We start from the raw sequence: 8,589 nt of genomic DNA, 5'->3' as shown, positions 1-8,589 counted from the left end.
GCCATGCAGCATATGGTGGTTTTGATAATAGTGAACAGCTGAGAGCTTTTATGCAGGAAAGCTTCCAGGAGCTCTCACCTGATTAGATTAACCCCTGCACTGCTAAAAGAAACCTGCACCATTTAATATGAAGGTGAAGTGCTTCTAATCAGTGCAGGAGTAGAAGAAATCAGAGCTGCAGTCTTCTGGCTCCTCTCTTTCGCGGTAAACCCGTGACACCCACCCTAATCACTGATTAGCAGTATTCTGTGTACATTGTGCATAGGCAGAAAACTACAGATCAGTGGTGGAGGCGAGGTTATGGAGAATTCATGAATATGGTGGCATACATGTCATCAGGCTTAAGAGTCCTCATGTGTTAATTTTTGTTAATTATTGATGAGTGAACGTGCATGAATAACGTCTTATCCGAACATGTGGGAGTGCTCGTACATTATGTTCGTGTCGCCGCAGCTGCATGATTTGGTGCTGTTATACAGCCTCAACACATGTGGGGTAGTGCAAAGACTAATTGCTGTCAAATTATTTATTTTGGTAATTGAATATGAGAATAGTATATTCAGATGAGTTCTTACAAATCTTCTGCTATAAATACAAATATGTATTTTTACCAATCTAAATTATGCCTATAAAATTACATATCTTATTTCCTACAACAAAATGCACCAAAGGCCCTAAATTGTTAACTCTGATTGTCTCTAGATACTAAGCTCTTTTTATTTAGTCACATACATGCGGCATTAATCAACGCTCCCTGAGTATATTGATGTCTCAGTTTGATAGCCACATTGTCTCTGCTTGCAATCTTAAATCACTCTACTTCTCTCTCACCATGTGGATATTTTCTTTCCAAGGCAATAAAGAAGAAACATTCCTAATCTTTAGTTTTATACTATCCACATGCATTAGAGAAATAAACAAAGCACAGAAATAAATGATGTTCCACGTGTATTTAAAATAAGATTTTAGCTTTTATTTGCTAAACTACATTGGAAAAACAACAGTGAATTGTGCCTCTTATATGTAGCATGGTTACCGATATACAGTACAGACCAAAAGTTTGAACACACCTTCTCATTTAAAGATTTTTCTGTATTTTCATGACTATGAAAATTGTACATTCACAGTGACGGCATCAAAACTATGAATTAACACATGTGGAATTATATACTTAACAAAAAAGTGTGAAACAACTGAAATTATGTCTTATATTCTAGGTTCATCAAAGTAGCCACCTTTTGCTTTGATGACTGCTATGCACACTCTTGGCATTCTCTTGATGAGCTTCTAGAGGTAGTCACCGGGAATGGTTTTCAGTTTACAGGTCTGCCCTGTCAAGTTTAATAAGGGGGATTTCTTGCCTTATAAATGGGGCTGGGACCATCAGTTGTGTTGTGCAGAAGTCTGGTGGATACACAGCTGATAGTCCTACTGAATAGACTGTTAGAATTTGTATTATGGCAAGAAAAAAGCAGCTAAGTAAAGAAAAACGAGTGGCCATCATTACTTTAAGAAATAAAGGTCAGTCAGTCCGAAAAATTGAGAAAACTTTGAAAGTGTCCCCAAGTGCAGTGGCAAAAACCAGCAAGCGCTACAAAGAAACTGGCTTACATGAGGACCGCCCCAGGAAAGGAAGACCAAGAGTCACCTCTTCTTCTGAGGATAAGTTTATCCGAGTCACCAGCCCCAGAAATTGCAGGTTAACTGCAGCTCAGATTAGAGACCAGGTCAATGCCACACAGAGTTCTACCAGCAGACACATCTCTACAACAACTGTTAAGAGGAGACTTTGTGCAGCGGGCCTTCATGGTAAAATAGCTGCTAGGAAACCATGCTAAGGACAGGCAACAAGCAGAAGAGACTTGTTTGGGCTAAAGAACACAAGGAATGGACATTAGATCAGTGGAAATCTGTGCTTTGGTCTGATGAGTCCAAATTTGAGATCTTTGGTTCCAACCACCGTGTCTTTGTGCGACGCAGAAAAGGTGAACGGATGGACTCTACATGCCTGGTTCCCACCGTGAAGCATGGAGGAGGAGGTGTGATGGTGTGGAGGTGCTTTGCTGGTGACACTGTTGGGGATTTATTCAAAATTGAAGGCATACTGAACCAGTATGGCTACCACAGCATCTTGCAGCGGCATGCTATTCCATCCGGTTTGCGTTTAGTTGGACCATCATTTATTTTTCAACAGGACAATGACTCCAAACACACCTCCAGGTTGTGTAAGGGCTATTTGACCAAGAAGGAGAGTGATGGGGTGCTACGGCAGATGACCTGGCCTCCACAGTCACCAGACCTGAACCCAATCGATATGGTTTGGGGTGAGCTGGACAGCAGAGTGAAGGTAAAAGGGCCAACAAGTGCTAAGCATCTCTGGGAACTCCTTCAAGATTGTTTGAGGACCATTCCCGGTGACTACCTCTTGAAGCTCATCAAGAAAATGCCAAGAGTGTGCAAAGCAGTCATCAAAGCAAAAGGTGGCTACTTTGAAGAATCTAGAATATAAGACATAATTTCAGTTGCTTCACACTTTATTGTCAAGTATATAATTCCACATGTATTAATTCATAGTTTTGTTGCCTTCAGTGTGAATGTACAATTTTCATAGTCATGAAAATACAGAAAAATCTTTAAATGAGGTGTGTCCAAACTTTTGGTCTGTACTGTATATATATCCGTATACTCTATACTAATAATGCTAATACATTACAACTTAATCACTTTCAGTGCTCGTGTAGACGACTTTATAAATCAGATTAGTTCTATCCGTGGTTTTGACGCATAGCACTCGTACCCATATTATTCTATGGAACTGTACACAGGTTCAATTATTTCCTTGCACTGAGTGATCTGGGGAAAAAAATTACAGCATACACATTTTGCCTCCAAGAGTTTATAAGTCTGTGGAAAATATTGGACCGCACTCGGATAACATTTGAGTGTGGGTCAATTTTCATGGACTGACAATGGAGAAGTGTTGAACCCAAAGTCACCATTGCTGGAGTAGCTAAAGACCACCAGAAAAATATTTTAAAGGATTTTTATTGAAACATATTTAAAAACATGATACATATGTAATATAGTGGTCTTATAAGCAAGAAAAAGGGATGGAGGAACATCAATAACCCATAACACACAGAGATAAAGCATAATTATATCTAGTTGATGACATGATAATCTGAAAAGCAAATGTCAGAAATCGTCCACAAATGCCTGTATGTACGGGTGCACTGCTTACCCATGGTGTTTCAGAGCTGAAAGGACAATCCACGCTGCCCCGACGCGTGTTTTGTGTAGTTTCTTTCTCAAAAGGAAGTACAAATTATGTTGTCCTGCCAGGTATTTTAAATGTCACTAAGTGTCAAATAGGCAGCGCATGAGCACGGCGATCCATGCCAATAAATGTGCATCTGCCTTCAGGCTTTCATCAAGCAGCGCGCATGTCGGGTAAATAATAGCCCAGTGACGTCAATGACATGTGAGCACCACAGTACTGATGATCAGGACGGAACAACATGGTATCAAGACGCAGTGCACATGCTCACATCTGTGGCCATTTTTTAGAGGCTTATCTAAAGTTAAACAAGACAGGGAGGGGCAGCCAGGGAGGTGGAGGGAAAGAGAGGGAGTGAGATCCATGCATTCATTAAGTGCAAGTGAAGTGTAAAAGAAAATGGAAAATGTAACTGATTGTAAGTGAAGTGCAAAGAATAAATACACAATTTAAAATGGACAATACATAAAAATCATTAGAAACATTTAATAAGCAGCATGTCAATTATAAATAAGTTGAATAAAATGTGAGTCATATGGTGTGAAAGAAAGAAATTATATGATGAAATGGTAGGTGAATATATGAAAAATGCATGAAATATAAGAAAGTGCTGATGTAAAAACAAGGAAACTAATGAAAAAAATTAGTCTGTCAATCATGGTGAGATAAAAAATAATCAAATCTAAAATATGACAGCTATTTAGTATTATAATTAGTGTTGAGCATTCCGATACTGCAAGTATCGGGTATCGGCCGATATTTGCTGTATCTGAATTTCCGATACCGAGATCCGATACTTTTGTGGTATCGGGTATCGGGTATCGCAACAACATTAATGTAATAATGTGTAAAAGAGAGAATTAAAATAAAAAATATTGCTATACTCACCTCTCCGACGCAGCCTGGACCTCAGCGAGGGAACCGGCAGCGTTGTTTGTTTAAATTTCGCGCTTTTACTTGGTTACGTGAAGTCCCGGCTTGTGATTGGTCAGGGCGGCCACGTTGCCGGGACGCGGACCAATCACAGCAAGCCGTGACGAAATTACGTCACGGCTTGCTGTGATTGGTCCGCGTCCCGGCAACATGGCCGCCATTAACCAATCACAAGCAGTGACGTCACGGGAGGCTGGACATGCGCGTATTTTAAAAAGCGCGCGTGTCCAGCCTCCAGTGACGTCCCGGCTTATGATTGGTCACGGCGCCATGTTGCCGGGACGCGGACCAATCACAGCAAGCCGTGACGAAATTACGTCACGGCTTGCTGTGATTGGTCCGCGTCCCGGCAACATGGCCGCCATTAACCAATCACAAGCCGTGACGTCACGGGAGGCTGGACATGCGCGTATTTTAAAAAGCGCGCGTGTCCAGCCTCCCGTGACGTCACGGCTTGTGATTGGTTAATGGCGGCCATGTTGCCGGGACGCGGACCAATCACAGCAAGCCGTGACGTAATTTCGTCACGGCTTGCTGTGATTGGTCCGCGTCCCGGCAACATGGCCGCCCTGACCAATCACAAGCCGGGACTTCACGTAACCAAGTAAAAGCGCGAATTTTAAACAAACAACGCTGCCGGTTCCCTCGCTGAGGTCCAGGCTGCGTCGGACAGGTGAGTATAGCAATATTTTTTATTTTAATTCTTTATTTTACACATTTATATGGATCCCAGGGTCTGAAGGAGAGTTTCCTCTCCTTCAGACCCTGGGAACCATCAGGAATACCGTCCGATACTTGAGTCCCATTGACTTGTATTGGTATCGGGTATTGGTATCGGATTGGATCCGATACTTTGCCGGTATCGGCCGATACTTTCCGATACCGATACTTTCAAGTATCGGACGGTATCGCTCAACACTAATTATAATACATTAAGCCACATATATCAAAACCATTATTGCCCATCGTGCATAAAGACACCACCCCAAAACAAATCCCCACATTCCCATCCTTACCCATCATGCAAATCCCCGTAAAAACCACCACTACCCATCCATGAGGGCCTAGGTGATTATGTATTCCGTCAAGGTGACACCTGTCAGCTGGAAAAGGAGGAAACAATCCAAGAAAAATCAGACCAACAATAAGGGTGCTGATGAAAACTAAAAGCAAGACAAACAAGCAATAATGTAATGTTGAGGGTCCATCACCTGTGATACACCAGTGTACTTGGCATTAATTTGTACATCTCTTTCTGTTATGTGTACATACACAGGCATTTTTGGTATGGATTTCTGGTGTTTACTTATTAGATTATCATAATATTAACTAGATGTAATTATGGGCTACCTCTGTGTGTTATGAGATATTGATGGAGGAGTAGTTGAGCTATTTTACGCTACTGAGGATTGAAGACATCAATTGCCAGCAAATATTAATATGCGGTTTCATTCGACAAGTATCGAAGTAAAATAACCACACATGAGCACTAGAGATGAGCCACCTCCCTAGTGTTCGGGTTCGGTTCGTCGAACAGGGACGTGTTCGACGAACTGTTCGTCGAACGTTCAACGAACACCGTCGAACCCCATTGAAACCAATGGTGTTATGATCCCTAGTGGCGGAGGATCACAAATAGATCAGCAAGTGATTAAACTAAGGACGAGCTCTAGGGAGATGGTAACTGGACTGATCGCAAATCTGAACCTATCCAAAACAACTAGAGGTAGCCGGTGAAAGTGCCTAAAAAATTCTTAGACGTCTCGAGCCAGCCTGAGGAACTAGCTACCCCTAAAGAGAAAGAAAGACCTCGCTTGCCTCCAGAGAAATAATCCCCAAAGATATAGAAGCCCCCAACAAATATTAACGGTGAAGTAAGAAGAAGGCACATACATAGGGATGAAATCAGATTCAGCAAAAGAGGCCCACTAGTACTAGAAAGCAGAAAATAGAGCAGGGGTCTATGCGATCAATAAAAAACCCTTACAAAATATCCATCCTGAGATTTCAAGAACCCACACACCAACTAACGGTGTGTGGGGAGAAACTCAGCCCACTAGAGCAACCAGCAAGCGAGGGAATTACATTTTAGCAAGCTGGAACAGAAAACATGATAAACACTGCTGATCAAAAAATGAGCAAACAAAACTTAGCTTATCCTGGATGGACTGGGAGCAAGGTAGTCAGAAGGAATCTGAGTAGCACTGATTACATCGACAGCCGGCCACAAGTGGAAGTAAAACAGAGCTATATAGGAACCTCCCAGAGGATAACGAACCAGCTGATAGCCAGAGACCAGCAGGATAACAAACAAAGCCACCAGGGGGAGCCCAAAGCAAAAGTCACACCATACCACCAGTGACCACAAGAGGGAGCCCGAAAACAGAGTTCACAACACAATGGCAGGCAAACACAAACACATACAAACACATGGAAAACACCTTAAAAGGTGTCCAAAAGCTGACAAACTGCTCAGAAGACACAACAAACACATGGAAAAGTCACAACTACATATAGTCATGCGAAAAGAAAAGAGGTGGAGGAGTAAAAGGAGGAGGAGACACAGATATAGGCATGTCATGCCCTTCTAAAATCAAGAAAGGCTGGAGTAAAAATCTAAACTCACTCTACCAACACCCAGACGTCTTGACAAAATAAATAAATAAAAATATCTTTAGGTAGAATGGCGGCGGGTCCATTCAGAACACTTTCCTTAGAAGACATAGTGGTACCCCCGTTGGGAGTTATGCCAAAAAAGGAACCCAATACATTCAGACTAATCCACCATTTGTCATATCCAAGGGGCAGGTCAGTAAACGACAACATCGACACGGAACCAAGTACAGTACTATGTACTGTACCTCCTTTGACGAGGCAATCAGGCAGGTCAAGAAGTTGGGAAGGGGCACCCTAATGGCCAAAACAGACATTGAGGGGGAGTTTCGGTTACTACCTGTGCCTCCGAATAGTGTCCTCCCATTGGGCTGCTTCTGTGAAGGAGCATACTACATAGATCGCTGTTTGCCCATGGGGTGCTCCATATCCTGCTCACTATTTGAGGCGTTTAGTTGCTTGCTCGAATGTGTCGTCATGGACGTTTGTAAGGCGGCACATATTATCCATTACCTCGACGACTTCTTATGCCTGGGCCCAAAAGATTCACCACAGTGTGAAAACACGCGGTAGTCCACCTGTGAAAAGGAGAGAGCTGGAGGGAGAGTGGACACCCCAGAGCCGAGGGGTTAGATTGAGAAAGAAAGAAGGCGGTGTAGCTTGCTTCATGGGTGGGGTACTCTGCTGAGTAGCAGAAATTGCTACTAGGCCCAAAAGGATTTCCTGGGCCAGATGCCGTTACAAAATAGTAGTTAGGTAAACAGGCGGTGTAGCTTGCTTCATGGGTGGGGTACGCTGCTGAGTAGCACTAAATTCTACTAGGCCCAAAAGGATTTCCTGGGCTAGATGCCGTTAAAAAAATAGTACTTAGGTAAACAGGCGGTGTAGCTTGCTTCATGGGTGGGATACGCTGCTGACTAGCACCAAATTCTACTAGGCCCAAAAGGATTTCCTGGGCCAGATGCCATTAAAAATAGTACTTAGGTAAACAGGCGGTGTAGCATGCTTCATTGGTGGGGTATGCTGCTGAGTAGCACTAAATTCTACTAGGCCCAAAAGGATTTCCCGGGCTAGATGCCGTTACAAAATAGTAGTTAGGTAAACAGGCGGTGTATGTAGCTTGCTTCATGGGTGGGGTACGCTGCTGAGTAGCACTAAATTCTACCAGACCCAAAAGGATTTCCCGGGCTAGATGCCGTTACAAAATAGTAGTTAGGTAAACAGGAGGTGTAGCTTGCTTCATGGGTGGGGTATGCTGCTAAGTAGCACCAAATTCTACTAGGCCCAAAAGGATTTCCTGGGCTAGATGCTGTTAAAAAATAGTAGTTAGGTAAACAGGCGGTGTAGCTTGCTTCATGGGTGGGGTACGCTGCTGAGCAGCACTCAATTCTACTAGGCCCAAAAGGATTTCCCGGGCTAGATGCCGTTACAAAATAGTAGTTAGGTAAACAGGAGGTGTAGCTTGCTTCATGGGTGGGGTACACTGCTGAGTAGCACCAAATTCTACTAGGCCCAAAAGGATTTCCTGGGCCAGAAGCCGTTAAAAATAGTACTTAGGTAAACAGGCGGTGTAGCTTGCTTCATGGGTGGGGTACGATGCTGAGTAGCACCAAATTCTACTAGGCCCAAAAGGATTTCCTGGGCTAGATGCCGTTACAAAATAGTACTTAGGTAAACAGGCGGTGGGTGGCTGGGCTACTCTGCTGACTAGCAGACACTGAAGCTTTGGAGCAGACCTCTGAATCCCAGGCCATAGTATGAGTAAA

This window comes from Ranitomeya variabilis, chromosome 3 (assembly GCF_051348905.1).
Source record: "Ranitomeya variabilis isolate aRanVar5 chromosome 3, aRanVar5.hap1, whole genome shotgun sequence".
Classification (NCBI taxonomy): domain Eukaryota; kingdom Metazoa; phylum Chordata; class Amphibia; order Anura; family Dendrobatidae; genus Ranitomeya; species Ranitomeya variabilis.
This window is presented reverse-complemented; position numbering follows the sequence as displayed.